The sequence below is a fragment of the Macaca fascicularis genome, chromosome 5 (genome assembly GCF_037993035.2).
Source record: "Macaca fascicularis isolate 582-1 chromosome 5, T2T-MFA8v1.1".
In the NCBI taxonomy this organism is placed as follows: domain Eukaryota; kingdom Metazoa; phylum Chordata; class Mammalia; order Primates; family Cercopithecidae; genus Macaca; species Macaca fascicularis.
The window spans coordinates 27,766,771-27,793,251 of NC_088379.1; positions in this window are offsets into that span (position 1 = coordinate 27,766,771).

Consider the following 26,481-nt stretch of genomic DNA (forward strand, 5'->3'; position numbering starts at 1 on the left):
TTGCATTTCCATACTGTAACAAACTATTCAAAAAAGAAATTAAGAAAACAATCTCATTGATAATAACATTAAAAATAATAAAATGCTTAAGAATAAATGTAAGTGAGGAAGTGAAAGATCTGTACACCGAAAACATAAGAAATACATGGAAAAAATGAAAAAGACTGAAATAAATTAAAAAAAAACTTATGTTCATGTATAGGAATAATTAATACTGCTGAAGTGCCAATAATAACAAAGTGATTATGTTGTCAAGAAAACTGTATTCTACCATTAATACTGTGTATAAACAATTGTAGGAACATAGAACACTTTTATTTTATAAAATTACTGATTTAAATGAACCATTTATAGTATCTTATAACTTTGAATCTAAAATTCTAGTGTATTATGCCTAAATTACATCTTAAAATTCATTTTGGTGAAATGGGGTTTGAAAATAAATGTATATCTGAGCTAGAATGAGTGGTATTTTGTCATATTTCCAGATATAGTTTACATGCTACAGTGGGTTCCTGGTGTTATTTCCATTTCATGTATAATTGCTTGCATTGGGATCTATGGACACATTCTCAACTGACTTGTTACTGAAACAAGATCAGAGAACCATCTACAAATATGTAGTATTCTAAGAATGTGCATTCTTCTCTTTTGTTGTTTTTATTTGAACTGGAACTCTGACCAATGTACAAAATATGAATTAAAGATGGAATCATTAGAAAAGAGAATGAGATAAAAAGAGATAACAAAAGGAATATAAGTTTGCATGACCTTCAACTCAGAGTATACAATAGGCAGTTTGCAAAAGAGATTAGTGCATTATCTCGTGATGTTATTGGAATTACTGACTTAGCCTGTACTAAATAACCTTCAGATAATCAAATTACAAAATTTTATCTGCAATATCTTCAAGAAACTTAAGAAAAGAGGGAGTTTTAGCATACTTATGTCTAAGGTCAAACAATTCCATTTGAATTTTGAGGAAAACAGTATGAGTGCCGTAATTGTCTTATCTTAGGTAATAACATGTGAAAGAGAGTTTACATTATGTATTTTTGATAAACTATCATAAAAATTCCACTGAATTTTCAGGTCTGACAAACTCACATAAATGCCAAAGAAACTAGTTATTATTAGTTTGCCCTGTTGTGAAATGATGCCTATAAATTTAATCTCAGATAAAAACATTTAGTGAGAATATTATTAGCTTTGAGAAGTCTAGTGTCCTACAGACTCCCCACAGTGAGTTATCAGATGTGTGTTAAGTCAGCTTTACCACAGAGAATGCTAAACATATAAATTAGTACTTAGTATGAAGGACAATGTTAGGTTAAAATAATAGTGTGAAATCAATTCTATTTTTAAAAAATTAAATAAAATTATACTTAATATATCCTTAAAATAGAAACACATGATTTGCTTTCGTTTGAAAACAATTATTATAGTCTCTCATTTACTGCTTTTTTTGAGTGCCACGAATATTCATTCATTCATTCAAAAAATAAGCACTGGTTGGATGCCAGTACAGCAATAAACATTTAGTAAAATAGTCTCCAAGTCAGAGGATATTACATTCTAGTGTGAGAAAAGAGATAATAAATACATATGTACTTGCATATTGAATATGTCAGTCTGTTATAAGTTTCATGTACAAGAATAACACAGGGTAAAGGGAAAGAGGCCAATATTAGGAGGAATGGTATTTTTTATAGTATAGTCATACAAGTTTTTTTCTGATGAGATATCATTTGAGTAAATACAGAGAAGAAAAATGAAAGTGCTAGTTCTGCAGATACCTGGGGAAGATTTTTCAGGGAAAAAAAATTCTGAGGTATGGGGCATTTAGCATGTTCAAGCAATGGCAATAAAGTCAACAGCTGAAATTAAATGAGTGAGGGGAAGATGAATGCGGAGTAGTTGAGACAGGTAACAATGATGCCAATATACCAATGGTCTTATAAACCAGAGAAAAGGTCTTTCTTTAGTACACAGATGTTGGATTCTGGATACATTTATAACTTTAAAGATTGTATGTGGATAGTGAGGTTTGAAATAGATTATTTAAGGATGATTCCAAGGTTTTTTGTTTAAAGCAACTGGTGACATGTAATTGCCATACAGTAAAGTCAGGAGAATTATTGGAAAACTAATTAAGAAAGTTATTGAGTTCGGCTTTTTATTTATTTATTTATTTATTTTTTTGCAAAGAAGTGGCACAATTTTACATTCCTACCAGCAATGTATGAAGGTTCCAGTTTCTCTAGATTGTCACCAACAATTGTTACTATCTGTCTTTTAAAAAACTTTTGGTTTCAGGGATACATGTGTAGGTTTGATATATAGCTCAATTGTGTGTCACAGGGATTTGATGTACAGATTATTTCATCACCCAGGTAATGAGCAGAGGATCCAACACATAGTTTCTCAATCCTCTCCCTCCACTTACCCTACACCCTCAAGTCAGCCCAGTGTCCGCTGTTTCCTTCTTTGTGTCCATGTGGGCTCAATGTTTAGTTCCCATTTATAAGTGAGAATGTGTGGCATTTGCTTATCTGTTCCTGTATTAGTTCACTTAGGGTAATCGCCTGCAGTTTTATTTGTGTCGCTGCAAAGAACATGATCTCGTGCCTTTTTATGACTATATAATATTCCATGGTGTATATGTACCACATTTTCTTTAACCATTTCACCTTTGATGGGCATTTAGGTTTATTCCAGGTCTTTGCTATTGTAAATAGTACTGTGATAAGTATGTGAACATGTGTCTTTGTGGTAGAATGATTTATATTCCTTTGGGTATATATCCAATAATGGGATGACAGGGTCTAATGGTAATTCTGTTTTAAGTTCTTTGAGAAATCACCACACCACTTTCCACAATGCCTGAACTTACATTCCCACCAGCAGTGTATAAGCATTCTCTTTTCTCTACAACCTCGTCAACATTTGTTATTTTTTACTTTTTAGTAATAGCCATTTTGGCTAGTGTGAGATGGTTCTCATTGCGATTATGATTTGCATTCCTCTAATGATTAGTGATACTGAGTATCTTCTCATATGCTACTTGGCAGCATGTATATCTTCTTTTGAAAAGTGTCATGCATGTTCTTTGCCCGGTTTTAAATGAGGTTGTTTGGTTTTTTTGCTTGTTAATTTGTTTAAGTTCCTTATGTATTCTGGAGGTTAGACCTTTGTCGGATGCATAGCTTGCAAATATTTTATCCTATTCTGTAAGTTGATTGTTTACTTGATAGTTTCTTTTGCTCTGCAGAAGCTCTTCAGTTTAATTAAGTCCCAACTGTCAGTTTTTGTCTTGTTGCAATCACTTTTAATGTTTTTGTCATGGACTCTTTGCCAGGGCCTTTGTACAGTATGGTATTTCCAAGGTGACCTTCCAGGGTTTCTACAGTTTTAGGTCTTACATTTTGAGTTAATTTTTGTGTATGGTGTAAGAAGTGAGGCCAGTCTGAATCTTCTCCATATGTCTAGCTAGTTATCCCAGCACCATTTCTTGAATGAGGATTCCTTTCCCCATTTCTGGTCTTTGTCAGTTTTGTCAAAGATCAGATGCTCGTAGTTGTGTGACAATATTTTGGGGTTCTCTATTCGGTTTCATTGATATTTGTGTCTTTTTGTGTACCACTGCTATGCTGTTTTGGTTACTGTGTCCTTGTATAGTCAAAGTCAGCTGATGTTATGCCTCCAGTTTTGTTTATTTCGCCTAAGATTCCCTTCGCTATTTGGGCTCTTTTTTGATTCCATATGAATTTTAAAATAGTCTTTTTCTAATTCTGTAAAGAATGACATTGTTGTTTGAGAGGAATAGCATTGAATCTATAAATTGTTTTGTGAAGTATGGCCATTTTAACAATATTGCTTCTTCCTATCCATGCACATAAAATGTTTTCCCATTTGTGTGTGTCATTTCTGATTTATTTGAGCAGTGTTTTGTAATTCTCATAGTAAAGATCTTTTACCTTTCTGGTTAGCTGTATTACTAGGTATTTTATGATTTTTATGGCGATTGTGAATGGGATTGTGTTCTTGATTTGGCTCTCAGCTTGGATGTTGTTGGTTTATAGAAGTGATACTGATTTTTTACAGTGATTTTGATTCCTGAAATTTTGCTGAAGTTTCTATCAGATCTATGAGTTCTGGGGCAGAAACTATGGGGTTTCCTAGGTATAGAATTATATCATCTGCAAACAGAAATAGTTTGACTTCCTCTCCTCCTATTTCGATGCCTTTTATTTCTTTCTCTTACCTATTTTCTCTAGCGAGGACTTCCAGTACTGTGAGCCTTTCATGTCTTTCTGGTCTATAAATTTTATTATAAGTCACCTCCAGTAGGTCTATAGACAATTTCTCTCACACTAAATTCCACATGTACACATCTAGGAAACATTACCATAACTTACTGTCTTCAAAGCCATAATGTTAATCTTGACTCCAGTAGTCTGGGATGGTTAGAAATATTGATCGTTCAAGATATGTATGTTGTAAGTCATGGACATCAGAAAGTTGATAAGTCTCAGCAGAAGAGAGAAACCAAAAACTTGCCTCCCGGTGTGTTATATTAGAGGAGAAACTGTTTCTTTGACAGATATAATCTGGTGTCAAAATGTACTTCTTAGAAATGATTGAGATATATCACATTGCTCTCTGTGGAGTTCCTTTGCTAAATGAGGGCAATGAACTCCTCTAAGTTCTCAGCAGCCAGACAGATGTTTGTCTTTTCTAGATTACCCTAGCTGCCAATGAATGCCAAAAGTGCTGAGAGAAAAGACATTCTACTGAAAATATCTTTCCTTTCATTAGATTTGTGGAAGTATCTAAATTTTTTCTCTCTCAGTTATTTTGGATCCTGAATCTTTACCTCTGACTACAGCGCCAATTGAAAAGAAGGGTCTGGAAAAAATAATTTTAGGAGAAAAATTTGTTGCAAGGATTAAAATATGAATATGTTCAAGAAGTTACCTGATAAGTCCATGGAATATACATATATTCTGGCTCACAAACAAAAAATGGCAGAAGGAGGTACCTCCGTTATTTCAGAGACCATTGTAAATAAGAACGCCCAACTGACTGTTTAAGTACATGTACTGTCCATATTGTCAATAATTTTAAACTAAAATATGCAAAATTTTTGCACTTTAGGCTATAATTAAATGTTTCAATTACTAAATGGAGAGGCAATAGAGGTAAACATCAAGACAACTTAAGACATTTTTCATTTATGTGGGGCCTCATAATTTATAATACATGTGTTCACATTTTGTATCATTTAAGTTTCATAAATGATAGATTAACCCCAATTTGAGATTCAGGGAGGGTAAGCAAGTTTCAGGTTTCAGAAAGTAATAAATAATAGGTACAAGATGCTGAATTGGGTCCTAGAATAAATTCCAAATCTTACATTGATTCAAGTACTGCACAATTCTTTCCAAATGGAGAACTATGTTGATTGACCACATTTAGCATGTCAAATTTCCATGTCTTGTCAAGACACACCATAATGTTTTAGTCATTCCTTACTTCCATGAATTTGCATGTGATTTCTAGAGTTTGAAATATTATAAATTTGATAAACTTTATATTCTATGTTACACAAAGTGTCTTAGCTTAATGTCTGTCGCTATAACAGAAAGCCTGGGATTGGGTAATCTATATTAAACAGACATTTATTGAGCTCACAGTCCTGGGGCAAGGAAGTTCAGGAGCATGGTGCTAGGCGAAGGAGGGCTTTCTTGTTCTGTCATAACATGGAGAAAGGGCAAGTGAGTGTGCAAGCCAGAAAGGGTGAACTTGCTCTTATAACAAACCCAATCTTGTGATAGGTAATCCACTCTAAAAATAACAACACTAATCTATTCTTGAGGGCTCCACCTTCATGACCCAATCATTGCTAATTAGGCCCCACCTCCGAACCCTCTTACATTGCAGATTGTTTCTCAAACTTGAATTTTTGGGGGCCACATTCAAACCATAGCACAAAGGCATCCAGTTATTCCAATATTTGAGTCATACTGAGATAAAATTTGTAATATATTTTTCAATTAATCATAAAAAGAATGTAATAATGAATGATGTTTTGCTTGAATAAATTATTCATATATACTTTAAAAATGTCATGGTCTTCCTCAAAAGCTTGCTATTACACTCTGTCTAGACTTGAATGAGACAAAAGAAAAGCAAAATGGGTCCTCCTTTGTGAAAAGACAAGGCAAAAGAAGAAGAGAATTGATTGCATCATGAAAAGGTGGTATCAGAGTTTTTTAATATAACTGACAAAATCTGAATGCCTGTCTAGATTTGAGTAGGCTGAATAGAATCTTTGCCTAGCAGGAGCACTTTATGTTCAAGCATAACTTTTCTTAAAATTTGAGGAAAGATAAAAAATATATTCATAATTGAGTATTTGTGGCAATGATTCTTAAATATATACATAATGTTAACTTTTCTGTAAACTTATCTAAAATATGATGTCAAATTTTTTGAACTTTGTGCTACTTAGGGACATACAAAGATAAGTTTCTTCTTTCTCTATGACACCAATACAATTTATGACTGCCTTTAAATTTACATTGCCCAGCTGCATTGGTTACCAACTATCTTGTAGGCAAGATTATCTAAACTGTTCCAATCCCACTTGCAATTTTTCGTTTTGAATATTTTCAACCAAACCACTTAAAATTCAAAAAAAGATACTGTCAAAATAATAATAATCAGCATGTTTGCTAAGTCGTTGTTTATGCTGATTCCAAACAGGATCTTCTTATAATGCAAATATTCTTTACTTCAGGAGGCACACAACTGATGGCTGATCCAATGTCACTGAATTCTCCTGGTCCAGGGGTAGGCACCTGAATTTCCAACTTACTTGAGAAAGCCAGAAAAGAATAGCCTGGGCATAACCTGAAGAAATTAACTTTGAGAAATTTCTCTCCCAGCTTCTACCTGGTTCCAGCTTTCAAACCAAAATCAGTTCCTGACTGTTCCATCTCACTGCCAAACTATTATATCAGGAGTAGAGGTTCTGGGACAATTACATTGCATCCTTATAAGACTAAGTCAGAGGAGCATGTGTCTGATTACAGTCTATCTTAGTGCTGGCTGCTATAACAAACTATATTGGACTGGATAATTTATAAACAACAGAAATTTATTGTTCACAGTTTTGGAGTCTGAGAAATTCAAGACCAGCAAATTGTCTGGTGAGAGCCTGTCCCTCATAGATGATGCCTTTGTGTCCTCATATGACAGAAGGGGCAAACAAGCTCCCTTGGGATTCTTTTACGAGGACATTAATCTCATTCACAAGGGTGGACCTCTTATGACCTAATTATCCCCCAAAAGCTTAAATCTCAATACTACCACATTGAGAATAGGGTTTCCACGTAAGAATTTTGTGGAGACACAAACATTCAGACCATAGCATTTTATCTAAGTTCAATTTTTGTTTTCCTGGTTGAGATAAAAGGTACCTAACACAGGAAAGGAAAGGATTTGATCTGTATGGAGTTATCATGGAATCTTTTAAATTTCTTACTTTCAGACATAAGGTACTTAATAGCTGACTCCAAGTATGCTATTAATTTTATTTACTTTACTTTTGAGTAAGTGATAGTAAACACAGTAACATTTGCAAAATTGCCAGTAAACAGATACCAGTTGAATTTTTTTGCTATCTTATCTTATCTTCTCAAGTTGAAGTAAATTAAGATATCATATAGAGCAGTGCTTCTTAACCTAATTGAAGTAGAAACTATTTTTTTATTTATTTGTTTTCTTCTTTAATTCCCAATTTTCCTTTTTTTTTTTTTTTTTTTTTTTGGTAGAGTACAGAGAGAGAGAGAGAGAGACAGAGAGAGAGACAGAGAGAAGAGATAATGTGCATGTGCTTGGATTTTACACTGAAATCATTCTAGAAATTTCTAAATGCTTCCTCTCAAATTTTGTACTAATTGCATGACAGGCTAGTAACAGTTTGTTGATTGAAATTTGTAATATTAGAAATAATGCCAGAGAATATTGTTTTAAAAACTATTTGTTCCAATAGGTCTATGACACCTTGGAATTCTCTAGTGAAGGCTTGAGTCTTATTTGTTGTATCCATAACTTAAATCGAAAACTGCCTGAGACATAGTAAGTTATTAAAAACTATTATACCTTGAATATATAAATTAAAAAATCAAAGTAGTTTCAAAACACTCAAGAATCCTGAACTTCCCTGTCTTGGGAGAACCAGTAAAAGTAAAATTAGATACTATGGTATTATAAAAATGACAATAACAACAAAAAGTGCATATATTTAATTTCTTACCTCAAATTCTATATACCTCACGAATAGTTGGAATTGAATTAAAATAGCTTTCAGCTTTTAAAGGTCATTTGTAGATGAAGTGGGTTAAGCTAGACTGTGAAAATGGAAGGGCCTTAGGTTAATCAAGCCTGTGTTAATTCCAACAGCAGACACTCTTGTGGCACATTCTAGTCTGAACTTTGATAGGACAATTTCCTTTTCTTTCAAATGGGCACACTGATACTTACCTTGTGTATTAACCTGCTAGGGCTGCCATATTAGAACAACACATTTTTTTTTTTTTCTCTGTCCATGTGTAATCATGTTTGTCTCTCTCATCTGTTAAGCATACAAATCTTATTAGATTAAGACCTTATCTTAAAAATCTAATTTAACATTAGTTATCTTCATAAAGACCTTGTCATTAAATACAGTCAAATTGTGGATTACAGCTTCAATTTATGAATTTTGGAGACAACTTTCAATATAGTTCACAACACTTTGGTAAAATTATTGTGAAAAGTTACAGATAATCCATAAGAGCATGTTTCATAGTATTCACTGCATATTGACCTGTCATCAAGTTATTACCACTACTAATGAAATGTATTGTTACGCTATGTATTGGTTGTTAACCAACTGCAAAGTGATGCATTATGTATTTGCAAATTTCCCTAAAAACAAATACAATTAAATGAGAGTTTTAATAAAGTAGAAAAATGTAAGTTTTTTCAAAAAGGAGTAATATCCATGTTTACTGTAAGGCTAGATAAGAGTTGAGTACATTATAAAAGAACATTAATGACACTAATGATAACAGCAATAGTTTAAATTGGCAGATTTTAAAGGATAAAGTGACGGTCTAGGTTATCTGATCTCACAGTTAATGACATTGACATCTTAACCTTACCTTAGCTTAACACAGTATTAAGTATCCAGACTCGCTGGAGATTTAATTTTTACCAAGATTTTTTTTTTTCCAGAAACAATCATGATTACTAATTGACAATCGTATCTTAATAGTGTCTTCATAGTGGTTTTCTTATGCAGCATGAATAATTTCATACCATCTGTATTACTCGACTTTCATAACAAAACTCTGCCAATGAATTGAAAACTAAATGTGCTAATCTATTCACTGCACTGAGCTCATGCATAAAATACAAGAGAATGTTTGAGAAGTTATCTATGTATTTGCATAGGCTTTACATTTTTTCTTTCATTCTTTCCTAAGGCTTTTTACTCTGTCACTTTCCCCACCAACCACCAACATGGCAAGTAGCTGCCTGGGCTTCTAGCTGATTCCATTTGTGGACCCTCTGTTTCAAATTATTTTTGACTCATGAGTGGAAGGAAAATTTAATGGTTTACCCCATCCTCTGCCCTGGAATAAATGTTTGTGCTTTGGGAAACTTTGCACCACTCTGGCAATTTCCTGTTTCTTCACTCAATATAAGATTCTGATTGCAAAGGCCAAAAGCTAACACCAAGTATCCTAGCAGAGTGGTGAGTGAGTAGTGAAAAAATTACTTATCATTATGTATAATAGTTACTATTCAGGGCTATATTAGTTCTTTCCTATTTTGAGTACTAAATCGACATAGCATTAAGATGAAAGTTGTGATTGTCTCAAAATGTGTTCATTATTAGATTTTGAAATGATAAATCTCCCTCCTTCCTGAGGTAGAACATGCTTCTAGTGCATCTGTAGTGTTCTCAAAAAGCAGGAAGACAATGCTCAGACTGAATAGTGTTTATAGCTCGAAAACTCCTTTGAGCTGTAAAGTATAAAGGATAGATATTATGATCTAGTGATAAAAGGATCAAGTTCAGGGCTTCACCCGGAGGATTTGGGGCATAGAACTTACAGAAACATAAACTGAAGGATGCAGCCAAACAATGTTAGGAGTGAGCTAAGTACAGAAAATTCCCTCATGCAGAATGTCTTCTGCTGATTTTGTCCCCTCACTTTGCAGTTATAATCTCTTCTTACCCACTCCCTGTGAAATAAAAAAACCTTTCCCCCATAGTGATTTTATTCAAAGTGATTCAAAGTGTTTAGCATCAAGCAGATACAGCTCAAATCTCAGCTATTTCCCTGACTACTCGGGTGACTTTGGGCAAGTTTTGTTTATCTTTTCAGAGTTCAAGTATTCCTAACTTGTACAATTGTGATGATGATAGGATTTCTCTTATATCGTGGTAACAGGATCAACTGGGTCACTATATGGAAAGTATTTACAACTTTCTTAGCACATAGTAGGTACCAAATAGTGTCCATAAATATCTGCTATTTTCATGTGGAGAGAAACACATAACTGGTTTTTGTTTGTTTGTTTGTTTGTTTGTTTGTTTGTTTTTAAAGACATTAGCCTTTCTTTGGTCACCTGGATCCTAGCTGTCTTGGTTCAATGGCTTTGTTTTTCACCAGCAGGTCACTGCATATTCCTTTTGCCGCAGAGCATACAATTACTATGAATACTGGTTTATGACTTCCCTGGGCAGTTGGAATCAAGCTGCAAGATGAGTGTATCTGATAGATAACAAAGTCACTTTCAGTACAACAACAGTCTCTCACTTACATAAGCTCAGATAAATGTCACTAGCACCTATTCAAAGTTTCCATAAAAAGGGGAAGCAATAGTAAGCTCTCCTGGTGAACATTCTCAGGTGGATCCAGCTGTACCTGACCCCTGCATGTCTCCCCATAGACAATAGAACCTATCATGCCACAGGCAGCAACAAACTTTCTGCCTGAGATCACAAATGTGTTTCCTATTTCTTCAAGACCTTTGCTGACTCATTGTGATCATCATCATTATCATCTTTACCATCACCATTATCATCAGTAGCAGCAGCAGTAGCAGCAGCAAAACCACCATCACCATTAGTACACTGTAAAAAATGTCCTATGCATTGTGAAAAGAATGGAAATATGTGGCACTTTGTCTTTACTTTCTAGTTGCTTATATATTAGGTGATAATAATATCATAGTAATAAGCCTTGACACGCATGACTGTAGTTCAAACAAGCTCCTGGTCCTCCATATCCAATATGTAACTGCCCATTGAAACATTCTACTTGGCTGCCCAACAGGCAATGCAGAGCATATAAAGACAAAACTGAACACTTAGCCCTTTTCCATCTCTCATTCCTGGTATCTTCTAGTTTCCTGTGTTAATAAACATCATTCCTCTGCAATTGAGTGCCCATATTCAGAATTATGGACAATCCTTAATTCCTCTATTGTTATAATATACATTGACTATATCAGGAAGTGCTATTAGCTCCAACCACAAGGTATATTTTGCCTTGTTTCATTCCCTCCATCTCTACTACTGTTACCCTAGCGTAAGTCAGCATCATCTCCTGGTCTGACTCCCTGCTTCCATCCTTTACTTACAACATTCCATTCATTACCTACTATGATATAATAATACTTTTTTTAAAAGGCATTATAATTAAAACATAATAAATTGCCATTACACTTAAAATAAAATCAAAATTTCTGATTTTCATTGTAAGATCTCATGACCTGGCTCTTCTTAACATATTAAATCTATATTTTAGGGGCTTCGTCTTTACTTAAAAAGTCTGGCCAGGCTGGCTTCCTTTCTGTCTCTCAATTGTAGAAAGCCCATTCTCACCTCAGAGACTTTACACTTGCTGTTCCCTTTGTCCGAAATGCTTTTATCTCCTTACCACCTATCTGGATCTTTCTCTTTTTGCAGTTGTGAGCTCAGATATTACCTCAACAGGAGATGTCCAAATTCCACCTTCCTGGCTAAAGTTGCACTCCAGTATCTACCACATTGGTCATCAAAACTTGTAACTTTCTCTTCATATATTCATTTACTCTGTTTTTTGTTTGTTTGTTTTTTGGTTTTTGTTGTTGTTGTTGTTGTTTGTTTGTTTGTTTTTCTTTTTTTTTTTTTTTTGAGACGGAGTCTTGCTCTGTCACCCAGGCTGGAGCACAATGGCGCAATCTAGGCTCACTGCAACCTCTGCCTCCCAGGTTCAAGTGATTCTCCTGCCTCAGCCTCCCAAGTAGCTGGGATTATAGGTGCACGCTACCACACTTGGCTAATTTTTGTATTTTTAGTAGAGACGGGGTTTCACCATATTGACCAGGCTGATCTGGAACTCCTTACCTCAGGTGATCCATCCACCTCCTTTATTCTTTATGGCAGTTCTCCTCATGATATTGTAGGCTCCATGGAGAAAGGGACTTTGTCTGTATTATTCATGGTTATATGTCCATTCTTAATATAGATAGTGCTCAGGAGACAGAAAGAAAAACAGAAGCCAAATGATGCTAATATAGGGGATTTGTCCCTCATCAATGAACATATATGTTCTTGGGACTTACATAGCAACATAGTTTCCATATTAGGCAAAATCTACTTCTTTATATAAATATACTAATTTAAAAAAATACCCAGGGATTAGTATATTTCCTTTGACATCAGCACTTATTTTATTTCTACAGTACATTATCCACCTGAATTGAAGAAGCAGAACAAGCCGGAAGAGGAAACACTGTAATAAAATTAAGATCTAGACTCTAATCTTGTTTTTTTTTTTTCTCAACGTATTAACCCAGAGTAAATTGTTAATCTTAAAAGAAAATGTTTTTCTTCCATTGTTCCTTTGTAAAGTGGGCATGATCATGCCTGTGTTCAGAAGGAACTGATTCAAAGGTGTGAGAAGAAGACTCACAACTTATTCATATCTTAGAAGCCCCGTAAAGACAAGCCTATAGTTTGATGTTTTGCAAAGAAAAGAAAAAGTGATTCCAAAACCAAAGGCAAGAAAAGTGAACTTTCTCAAGCCATTCTAGGCTACTGTACTTAGTGACGTTTTTCACAACATGGAAAGCTGCTTCCTCCTTATGCATAACATCTTCGTGAGGGTATGATGGCCTTTCCATACCAAGCTTCTTGCCTTGCAAACTAATCAGTGGTCCATATGACAGAGCCCGTAGCCAGAGAAGAGGGTTCCTACGGAGCATCACAGTTGCCTGCCTTGAGAAATGTTGCCTGATACTGCGTGAAGAGCTGGTGATTAGGAGTGTTTTGTAATTGGTGACTGCCATAGGCTAAGAACTATACCCAATACTCATTTTCTTGTGACACATATAATGTCATGCAGAGGAAGAAAGAGTTCATTTTAGACTGATCCTGAATTTCTCACTAAACTTAGTGAATGAACCTGACATGAAAAAATGTAACATAAAAGATTAATCAATTAAGTTAATTAAAACATAAAATAGTTAGTGCTTTATTTGTGTTAGGCTGTCTTCTAAACATAGGAGGTTCAAGGGGATACAATGTTAAACAAAACACACACAGACCCTGTCCACAAGGAATGTATTAGCTAATGGCAATTTCTCAAATCATTTTCATCCAGTAGCCAAAATCCCCCAAATCCTGAATTCATCATTGTATATTTTTAAATCAATGATAAACTTTTTAAACCTAATATTTTCAGTGACTACTTTGGTAATTTTTCTCAAATAATTCAAATTTTTCACTTAGATTACAAGATTCTCCATTATCTATTCTTTCATTATACTCTTTATTTTTAAAATCTTAACGATCACTTCATAAAAATTGGCTTCCATGCACAGTATTTTCATCTTACTTGAGCAAGCAATTTTGTGATACGTTTGGTTAATTTATCACCTTCCATAAGTACTGAACTTATTTCAATCAGCCAGCAGTTATCAAAATCATCTACTGAAAACAATCCATAATAGAAGATTCTCTCTGTGAGAACCAGTGTCAGTTTTTCAAATGTTTATGTTTATTTGCTGGCATTTAAAATAGAATAAAAGGGCTCATATTTCTGTGATACATTGTTGCAGTAACGATCTCCAATTTATTCATGCTGCCCTCTAGCTGTATCTTTAGGGAGAACCTTCCCACACTGACTCTGGACTTGATAAGTAACTTTCTTTGATCAGTGAGAGAGTAGCAAGAGTAATATAAGCATGCACACGAAAAGAGATGTCTCCTTACTGTTGGTAAACAAGATGTGGCGGCCGGGCGCGGTGGCTCAAGCCTGTAATCCCAGCACTTTGGGAGGCCGAGACGGGCGGATCACGAGGTCAGGAGATCGAGACCATCCTGGCTAACACGGTGAAACCCCGTCTCTACTAAAAAATACAAAAAACTAGCCGGGCGAGGTGGCGGGCGCCTGTGGTCCCAGCTACTCGGGAGGCTGAGGCAGGAGAATGGCGTGAACCCGGGAGGCGGAGCTTGCAGTGAGCTGAGATGCGGCCACTGCACTTCAGCCCGGGCGACAAAGCGAGACTCCGTCTCAAAAAAAAAAAAAAAAAAAAAAAAACAAGATGTGGCTATTCTGCTGGGAGGTAAGAAGGCACGGGCAGTAATATTCAGCATCCTCCTCCAGCTAACTTTCAGCTAGTCCCAGTTTACCTAGCGACTGCTCACAAAGCCAAGAGTGAGATCCATCCAAGATCAGCTGAGCCTGGCCTAAATCAACAGAATTGCCCTGCTGAGTACAGGGTGAGCTAAATAAATGGTTGTTTTCACAAACCACTAAATTTTGGGTGATTTATTCTGTAACAACAGCTAATCCATAAAGTTTCCAAGAGTTTTAAGTGTGCAGATAAGAGTCTATGATGCTGGTGATTCAAAATATTCTTCAGGAAATAAAATTACTACCAAGACTACCAGGTAAACCACTTCCAGAAGCTTGAAGCTTCAAATATAATCTGATATAGTTCAGATTATGATAAAGTAAGATTTGAATTTTTTTTTTTTTTTTTTTTTTTATAAAACACATTTTGAAGAAAATTTTTACAAATTTAACTTTTCATGTCTTTGGACAGTTTTATAGGTCAGATATAAAAGGCATTTAAAATAGTTTTTCTCATAATTTTTCTTAGTTTTAAAAAATAATATGAAGTCCTTTTAAATAATGTTTAGTTTATAGCTTAGGGGATTTTTAAAATATTTCATATTAGATCTGTCCCATGACTCTGTATAAAGAAGTTTTTTGTCATCCAGAGGAGTCTTAAAAAAAACTTTGAAGTAAATTTTAGGACAAGTTCATTTCTTACATCTTCCAAATAAATCTCAAAGAAACTAATAGTTTTGGTTTAGTTTTATATTTTAGACACTAAGCAAAATAATCTTTAAACAACTTCTCGAGTCTCAAAAATATCCTAATATATACAGGAAACTAAAAATAACCAGCCAATAAATGGTAACTATTTTGTGTCTTGGACACGCTCTAGTAGGTTTTACTCTGTTAGGTATACACAGGGCACATAACATACAAACAGATGTGCAATAAATGGCTACTTAGAACAAAATACTATATTGCAGTATATATTTAATGTAAAATCTTGTGTTTTTGCTTATTACCAAATGAATTTTATCAAATTACTTATTATTGATATTCAATGATGCATAATTGCTTCATGAGGTTTGTTTTTTTAAATTAATATATTTCAAAGAATATAAAGGAATACATTTTATTTAAAGAATAAATACATTCCTTTAAACCCAGCACTTTGGGAGGCTGAGGCGGGTGGATTATGAGGTCAGGAGTTTCAGAACAGCCTGGCCAATAAGGTGAAATCCCTTCTCCACTAAAAAAAAAAACAAAATACAAAATTTAGTGAGGTGTGGTGGCGCACCTGTAGTCCCAGCTACTTGGGAGGCTAAGGCAGGAGAATCACATGAACCTGGGAGGTGGAGGTTGCAGTGAGCCGAGATTGTGCCACTGCACTTCAGCCTGGGCAACAAAGTAACACTCTGTCTCTAAATAAATAAATAAATAAATAAATATAAATAGAATAAATACATTCTAAAACAGTGCCCATTCAATGTTTTAATTAACGAGACCTAATTGTCATTGCAAATTTTTTGGCTCTATGACATAATTTGTAAAATCTACATGAGTTTTCATGGGACTATATTATGAAAATTGTGTTTTTAAGCAATTGTTTTCCTTTTACTGTATTGCTTTCCTTAAAACTTTCCTTAGAACTTGTATTCAGTCAACAAATACTTTTCACAGATTTTGCATGAAAATAGTTTGATTCCTTAACACTGAAACGCAGGGTTAGACTGATAGCACTGGGTAATGATAAATACCAGAACCAATCCCATCGTATTTTTAGGTGATATGTCTTCCTTTGGAAAGCTACCAAACAGATTTTCTTAGAGAAACTCATACATACAGACTATGTTCTCATAGACTATAATTATAAATGGATTTTGTGCATAATCTCTAAAAACTATTGCTACAAAGTTAAATGTAGAGATTGTTCATTAGATGGTTGGTAGGAAGAACTTAAAATTCATTTCTATCTTGTAAGAATTTTTGGTTTAGAATACATTGACTTTCAATTGAAAATAAAAGTAGTAAGATTACATATATATATATGTATATCAAATAAGTGGACAAAATGGGAATACTAACATACTTATATTTAACATATCTTGATAGACTCTTCTTTATTTGGCCATAAAAGTCACAGCTAACAGTCAAATATTTATTCTGTGCCATACCCTGTGCTAAGTGCTTCATCCTTTTTATTTACTCAAGAAAATTAATTAACTTCATTTTATCATTCTCATTTTATAGCTTGGGTGCCCACGGTAACAAAGCTATTAGTGTTTGGATCAAGATCCAAACCCTCAATGTCTAAGAAAAGCATCATACTCTTTATCTAAGTGGACTTTGTATAGATGCAATAGAATATCCATTCAAATATTTTCTAAAGCGCCAGGTCGCTTGAAGTTTATTTATACTACTATAGATTTTAAGCTGCAATTTCACTGTAGATAATGCAAAGACAATTAATAAAACCAGACAATAAGCAAATAAAGAGGCATTATTTTATTACTATGAAAGTTAATATGTCATTTGTCACTTAAAAAGACATGTCTTTAATTTGCTTGGCAAAAGAGTATAAAGTCTGAATGTTTAATCTCCCTAAATTGTTCATCACATTGCAATAGATTTAATCTATTCTTCATCCAAAAAGACCACCTACAAACAAAGCAATTACTATTTGTTGTTATACAGATAATAAAATAATTAGGTATGCCAAGCATAGGAAAGTATGTAATTTTACTGCCATTTGTAAGAGATGATTAGAAGGAACGCTCCACAGGCACTTCAGAATTAATTGAGAGGAACCAGGTACAGATTTGATTACTGGTAATGCTTTTTGGAAGAATCAGGAATTTAGAAGCTATTAATAATGATTTTAAAGATAAAGTTGGAGAAAGACGTGTTACAGATGGGAAAAAATTATTGTTTTGTAGGGAAGAGTACAGAATCACCCTTTGTGATGCTTTGAAATTCAGTCTATTTTTGGTTTGGTGTAGAAGTTTGCAGAAAATAAGTAACTAAAGATACATCATAAGCAGGTTAACAAATAATGATGAAACTGAAAAAAACATTTATAATGCAAATATTATAACAACAACAGTTATTAATATGGAGAAAACTACCAAAAGAGGCTGAAGTATAAGGAGACGTCTTTTTTGGCTTATTTTGTTTTTGTGTAATGATCTGAACAAATTCTCTTTGTAATTTAAGTAGAACTAAAAGCTTTAAAACCCTCTGAAGATATTTTAGTAGAATCCTTCAAAGTCCTCCAAAATCCATTCTTTATAGGCAGTGACAGTATAAAAAAAAAATCAGTTTTCTAACTTGAAATACCTATGGTAATACTGTGGATTATTTTTAGTCAATTCTAACTCATGTTATTTTTGAGAACATAAAAGAAGTTTATTGTGTGATAAAATTGGAAACCACAAGATGTGTATTATGTCAGAAAGTGATGGCAGATAAATGTCGGATAAGAATATCTATTATAAAGAGAGATGGAACTGAAATATAATAGACAAGAGCCATTTAAGAAAATAAATTACATCTTATTCAACACTTTTGTGTTCTATCTCTTTGCCTCAGATATTATATGCTCTGTTTCTGTTCATAAAATGTTATTTAATGCAGCATAAAGGTCCACGTCTACCATTCTATATTTTTTTGCATCACAGCACAATATTAACTGAAGACTGCCTGCTGATAGGAGAGCATGTTCATTCAATTTTTTTTAAAGCAATATTATTTTCTTTCAGAGATATGCATAAAGAAGACAAAGATTTAGAGTGTGTTACACTAGCTCACTTGCTGGCGAAGATGACACAATCTAAAAGCTATTGCAGATGATAGATTATGACCTACATTGTGAGTCTTACCTAAACCTTACAGTGAACTGGTCAGCTCTTACCAGCAGAACATAAAAGTTACCATTGTTGGAACTCAGTGCATGAAACCCCAAAGCATGACACCTTGGCATGCTGAGTATCTTACACTGAAGGAAACAGAAAGGACCTCAGTAGTGACGTCTTGTTGACCTTGCTTCTTTAATACCCCAAAATAAAGGCCCCAGAAGCAGCCTCAATAGCAGCCTTAGTAGCACCGTTTTCACTGACCTTCTGCCTTTCTGTCTGCCCGCCTCATTCTTCCTCAAGTCAAGGCGGAGAAACCAGACTCTCTATTCCCTAAGGGAGACTACAGAAATTAGAACCCCTATCGCCCAAAGCCAGCCATAAAACCCAAAAATATTACTCTAATTTTCCCCTGCCTTTCTGTGTAAGGCCTGGACATAAAGAGATTCTTGTCAGACTTTGTTTGTTAATGGGCCATAAGATGCCCATCCCAGAGAGGGTCTGGCCTTATACCCAGAAAGAAAGAATGTTGCACAGAGGCCAAGGAGAATTGGAACAGACGCACCTTCCTAGGTTTCCCCCTTTAGTCTATTCCTATCCCGTCACCGTTCTACAAGGCTGCCCATTCTTCATCAAATCTAAGCATAAATTTGGACAGTTTTCCTGTCTCCAATGGGTCTCCATTCTGGAGGCTTTCATTTCATGTAAAACTTTGATTAAATGCATTTGTTGTTCCTTACCTCTGTTAATCTTCCTTCAATCCAGTGGGATTGTTCTGTAGTTATAATCATTCTGGAAATATGTATCTGAAAAATTCTGGAATAAATGTTAACTAAGCACCTGATTCAAGTTTCCTAGCATTAATTTTGTTAGTGGTTAGGTAACTTGTCATTCTTTCAAATTCAGCTAAAAGACAGACTTTTAACTAGATGTCATGTCCTCATCCCTCAAAGTTAGATGCAGGCTATTTTACATATTCTCATAATCCCTCATGCTTGCTCGCAACTTAGAATTTATCAACTAGTATTGTTGTTGCCTATTTACTTGCCTTTCTCCCCTACTAGACTGTATCTTTTGAAGGGACTTTGTCAAAATTGTAAAATGAAAGAAAGAGGAAATGCAGAAAAATGTATAGACCAGGAAGAAGAGTGATGAAAATAGTGATGCATATGAAGAAGAGAAAGGAATCAAAGTCTATTTCTTAAAATACTTAAAGAAAAGATGGGGAAAACTAAAATTAACAATTTGCACACAGCTATTTATAAAGGATATGTGTTTGGAGAAAAATATACAATGTTAGTAAAGCAGCTGTAATGAAAGATGGAGTTGGTGATGGTTGATGGTTCCCAGAAAAGTCATGATCATTATGAAGATGATTGGAGTAAAAAAGAAGAAATGTAAGGAATAGCATTACATTTAGGGTAGAAACTCTTCTCTATCAGTATTTTTTATGAAAGTTTAAATGTTTCTTTAGTCTTTCAAAAATATAAAGTTTGTTAAGTATAGTAAATTAATTCATACTAGGAGATCTTGGGTAATTAGATTCATGTTTGTGACTACGATATGGATTAATACAGAGACAATATATAAGATCTTTCAATCCAAAAATCAGAAAGTAAGGCATCTCAACAGCCTATTTAAATAAATAAAACCTGGGAAAACAGTCTTTCTATGCATGTACATGTTATTAGCACACTTTTATATATTGTTGTATCTTCTTGGTTTACTTTATGCAAATATGTATCAATGATTTCATATAAATGTGACTTATTCATTCATTTATCTATTTTAGTAAAATTAGATTACTCTCCTTGGCTTTTTTTTTTTTCCCTCCCTGTTCGAATAAGAGCAGGGAGAGAGAAATGTTCCCAGGGCCACCAACTCTATTTAATGGGGAGTACTACCATCTTGTTAATGAGTGTGTCAAACATATCCCTATAAGATGTCCCTGAGCTACCAAGAAAAGGCCATAAGAAAGAGGAAACTAATTTTCTTATTAGCCTACAGCAGATTGGGTTTGGAATGATGGGTAAAAATGAAAAACAAGAAATTTTAAAATGCACATAAACTCCCTTAAATCTGTTATTATTTCTTTATTTTCATTGTAATTACCTCTCTGTAATCCATTATTTAGGATAAATTTGCAAATTAGTATCCTACTTATATACATTTCAAACAATATATAAATTTTTACAGCTCAAATTTACCTAACAAACACAAACTTGGTTGTGCCTCTTAGATCAACAAATTCATTTAATTAACAAGTCATCGTTAACCTTTTTGGCTAATATTATATACATTTAATGAAAAGAGCAACTTTCATTTTCAGATTTTTTTGGTAAGTATTCATTTCCTGTTGCATTATATAAAAGTGGAATCAGGTGTAATTTTTCCAATAAGATGATGGTCACCCAAGGACCAGAAATATCTTTTGTTCTTTTTGACCTTCAGATTCATTCAAGTCTACCGTCTTCTGATGTCTTGGTTGAAAAACAACTTTTAGTTATTTGAACTAGATAAGAAAACATCAGAAACGACCTCAATATGCTCTCATCTTTGAGAGAAAAATTATTTTATATCATGACAAATTTGTCTTGGCTGAAAAAGCTCAACAGGGCAAAAATACAACTTCTGCCTTGTGAACCTATTTTATATACAAATATGAGTCAATATGAGGCAGTGCAATATAAAGGTTAAGAGCACAGACTATGAGCAGACACCCTTTGTTTGACTACTAGCTGTGTGATCTTAGGCAAGTTATTTATCACTCTCTCTCCCTCCTTTTTTTTCACCTGTTTTTTAGAGTTTTTATGATGATTAAGTTAGTACACACTGAATGAGTTAATCTTTGGAAGAATGCTTGGCACATGATAAGCTCTCAGTGTTTGCTGTTACTTAATTTAATGTTTTCTTTTTAAATGTTTAAATTGGCAAATAATAAGTGTTCATATTCATGGGTGCATAGTAATATTTCAATACATATAATTTATAGTGATCAAATCAGGGTAATTAGCATATCATCATCTCAAACAATTATAATACAAGTAATGACAGGCGACATTTAACCGTTAAAACTCCTGGTGGTTGGTGGACTTCAAATGTTGACAAACGACTGATTCCTTTTCATTATTCCATCTTCTACTCTGTTTAATAGATAACATCAATTGAAATTCAGTGGACACAAAACCCATCTTGTAATGGTTTGTCTTTCCGAAACAACTGGATTACAATGATTCTTCAGCGCTGGTCAGACAAACATAGGAACATTAACTACTATTCTTTGTGTGCTCAATTTTAAAACATTAATATTTTCAATTTGTTTGCATGGACAGTTTTGGGGGATATAAAGCCAGTAATAAGCTTATAGATTTCAACTGAGTTAATTCTGAGGAATTATATAAATCCATGTTTGCACATGTCGGTGTGACTGTATGTAAGGCACTCTTGAGATGGTAACAAGTATAGCTAAGCTGTAATAAATCATCCCAAAATGCCAAATTCCTCAGAGAAACGATGTTTTCTTCTTCGTGTAAATCCCTATTTGCTCATGGTCTGGAATTTTCAAGGAAGAAGATCCATTTGGGGAAACTCACATTCATATATTTTGGGTTTCCAATTTAAAATCTCCATGTTTGCATATGTGGACGTGACTGTATGTAAGGCACTCCAGAACAAGATCTTCTAACTTGGGAAGACAGTTGAACAGCATCTACACTTACTTTTGTTCAGCTTCTATAATAGACAAAGCCTAAGACAAGACCAGAAGGGCATACCACTCAAGGATAAAAGTAAGAGATGAGTTAAAAGGGCTGAAAAGATGGAATTTGGGAGTGGGGTCAAATCTAACTTATTTGGCTCATTCTTTCCTTTTCTTCCATTTCTGATGTCAGGAAGTGCCTATAACACAATCATAATCTTATACTGTTTTGTACTCTTTAGTAAAACATCATAGATATTGTCCGTGCTTCTTCAATCATGTAAGCTGCTGGTCTTACGCCTATAATCTATCCTGAACAGTTAAATCCTAGTAGGCACTCAAGAAATAAATATGGCTTGGTTCTTTATGCAGGCTTGGATTTTGCTAATAAGGTTCTACAATAAACACATATATTTCCTTTTACTTACTTCTAAATCTTATTAATCCCTTGACTTCTAAAATACATTTAGAGCAAATACTAAATAATGGATTACACCTCTTGTTACATTCCCATTAATCCACCTATCAACTTTATACATTACTCTTAGGAACAAAGCTATCAGTGAAATCCCCTGAACTTAGGAGGTAGTAAAGAGAGTTTACATCACCTAAGCACATTATTTCCAAAGGTGTATAGAAGCCTAGTATTTTAAAGGATCCATAAATATTATTTATTTAATAAATTCTTACAGAGTCCTTACTATGTAGCAATAAGTTCTAAGTATGCTACTGAAGATAACTTATTTATTTTTCATGAAAACTTTATTATTAGTGCTATACTTCTTATTTCATTAATGAGGAAAACAAAGCATAGATTAAGCACTCTGCGTAAGTCATCGGTAAAGTTAAGCATTCAAACTTGGCCAGTTTGACTCAGGTCTATGCTGTATGGCAGGGCTTTGTATTGATTCTCCATCAGCCAGTAGTAGAAGTGCGGTGCTTTGAAAGAATTATGGTGGTCAACTAATTTGACCATTGGCCCTGGTCATTCTTTATTGTTATTATATAATTAATTACTTTCAAAGAAATGTGCATGTACTGGAATAAGATTCATATCCATCTTATTCTTATTGAATAATGAGTGTTTGTCCTAGTACCTGGCAAATGGTTGGTGTTCTATAAATATGCATTAATTCAATGAATAAATAAACCCCAAATTCTAGCATACTTAAGTCCTGTAGTCAGCCCTGGGCAACCTATGTATATTAAAAGTCCTTGCTCCATATACACGGGACTTCATCTCACAAATACTGTATTTTCTATCTGTATTTGCAGAAAAAAAAATTGCCTATAAATAAACCAGTGCAGTTCAAACTTGCTTCCTTCAAGGGTCAACATAATACTTCTTAGCATGAGAACATGGCCCTTAACTTTTCAGATTTGGATACTTTTCTTGCTTCAGACTACCTATCTCCTACTAATCAGGTAAGTCTAGTTTCTCCTGGAATAGGTCTTCTCAAATTGCTTTATTTTTTATCCTTACACTCAATATTTGCCCTATTAAAAACATTTTTAAAAGAGTGTTCAGAAAGGCAAAACAGGAGGAAGATATCAGAAAGTTGGGGAGAGCGTTATTCTCTGTTTTCTGTTTGAGCACCCAATCTTACCTCATGGTAGAATGTGTTCCCCACATGCTATAATATATTGCTGAAATACAATGTATTGTATAAATTTATAGTCCACATTCCATTCATTACTTTATTCATTCAGCTAACATTTATTTAAGTACTATGATGTGCTGCAAGTACAACCATGAGTACAACAGACATAATCTCTGTCCCACTGGAGCACATATAAGCAAGATTTTTAAAAAATGATTGTAATATCTGAAATAGCAGCAGAATGACTCAAAAGTGAACTACAGTTAACAACGTACTTGAGTTTATTCTCTGGCAGCGATAGTAGTAACAGTAAAAACATTTTTTAATGACCTACTATATAAGGTTGTACTTCTTCCTTATGCCTAATCATCTTGTAATTCCCAGACAAATTCAGGTTACTTCTTCCACAAAAGCAGAACAAAGAGGAAACATGTTCATCATGCGAACTTGGTATATTTCTAAGACTACTGGAGATTGGGCTATTGACATCCATTTGCAATGGAAGTGTATTTTTACTACCCTGCTGGACCACCCACAAAATTGTTGTGTGTAGTGTCCTCTTTATGGGCCCTTTTGCCAAGCGGGTGGGAGTTGGCAGCTGAAATCAAACTGTGGGCTTGCTTGCCAGACAGCTTGATTTCAACCGCATCGAACTCAAAGAAGTTGATTCATCATTCAAGAGGGAACACTTAATTCATCATTCAAGAGGGAACACTCTTTTCCTACTTGTTCTACCTAAGACTCTTCCTTTTAGCTAATTATACACCTAGATTGTCTATTTTTTCCTAACACTCACAAAGTCACCACATGCCGGTGGGAACCTCGCTGAGATTGCCGTTTTTCTTCTAGGTACTTGAACAGGATTTTCTTTATCTTTATCCCTACTTTTCTTAGGATGCTGACTTTACCAGTAAACGCTCCTGGGATTTAATATTTAAATTACTCCTCATATATTCTTACATTCTAGTGTCTGTGTGTGTGTGTGTGTGTGTGTGTGTGTGTGTGTGGTGTATGTTTCTAAATATTTTTTTTTCCTGTCGTTTTCCCTATTTACCTAATGTGCATTTGTTTCCTATTCCTAACAAAGTAGTGACTGAAAAATAAGAAACAATATAGAGAAGTTGGAATGGTGAGGAATTATTGGCCAGGGTGGGGAGCTACAGTGAGTCATAATTTTCTGCCTTGTATTTACATGATCAGATCAACATAAAAAAGGGAACTTTTATAGGTCTTGAGTAACTGAATTACCATTAAACACATGATAGACTTTTAGTTAACTTGTAACCCTACTTGCTCAATGATCGTGATAATGGAAATCATGGCAAAAATAATAACTCTCATATCATAAACTTGCTGAGTTTATTAAACGAGATATTACATACGAAGTTTTTGGCAAGGTTCCTGGTAGATAAAGTTCAAAGAAATCATCTGTTTTTTGTTTGTTTGTTTTTTGAGACAGAGTCTAGCTCTGTTGCCCAGGCTGGAGTGCAGTGGTGCGATCTCCACTCATGGCAGCTTCTACCTCCTGGGTTCAAACGATTCTCCTGCCTCAGCCTCCCGAGTAGCTGCAACTACAGGTGCCCACCACCATGCCTGGCTAATTTTTGTATTTTTACTAGAAACGGGGTTTCACCATGTTGACCGGGATTGTCTCGATCTCCTGACCTCATGATCCACCCGCCTTGGCCTCACAAATGCTGGGATTACAGGCGTAAGCCACCACACCCTGGCCAAAAACATCTGTTTTTAAAGTGTTTATAGGGGCATTGCCACAGTAGGAAAAAAATGAGTGGGTTGCTGGTCAGCAATAGGCTGAGCCATTTCTTACACCCAGGCTTCTGTTTATCCATAAGAAATTAAGGGAGGCGTTTACGCTCTTAGATGCTTTTTTTAAGCTGAGAGCATAAAAGTGAAGCCCTGGCTGGGAACGGTGGCTCACACCTGTAATCCCAGCATTTTGGGAGGATGAAGTGAGAGGATCACTTGAGGCCAGGAGTTTGAGACCATCCTGGACAACATGGCCAAACTCCGTCTCTACCAAAAATACAAAAAATTAGCCAGGTGTGGTGGTGGACGCCTATGTTCCCAGCTACTCAGGAGGTGGAGGTGGGAGGGTCACCTGAGCCCAGGGAGGTCAATGCTGCAGTAAGCCATGATCATGCCAATGCATTCCAACCTGGGTGACAGAATGAGACCCTATCTCAGGAGAAAAAAACTAAAAATAAAAAGTAAAATCTTAATTAAGGAAAAGTAAGGAGTTTAGTTTCACTATATAAATTGCCACTTAAAAAGAAGCCAGCCTATGTCACCAGATAAAATGCAGACTACCTACAAATTATAATTCGTTTAAATTTTAAAATATAATTCATATTGGGCATAATATATGTATAAAAAAATTAAAGTTTATCCTGTAATATCTATGCTCACAGGTTGGAAAGTAAATGCTCCTGCTGTTTATTTTAGGATGGATCCCCCCAAAAATACTTGGGGCAATGACTTATTATCATGATTACTAGTATTATTATTTTCATTTGTGCCATCAGCTATAGGATGGACATTCCCTAGTAAAAATTGACTAGTGGAATTACTTTTAAATACATTTGGAAAAAAGGGAAAACCTTGAAATTTCCCTACCTGATTTTCCTCTTTTTGACTTA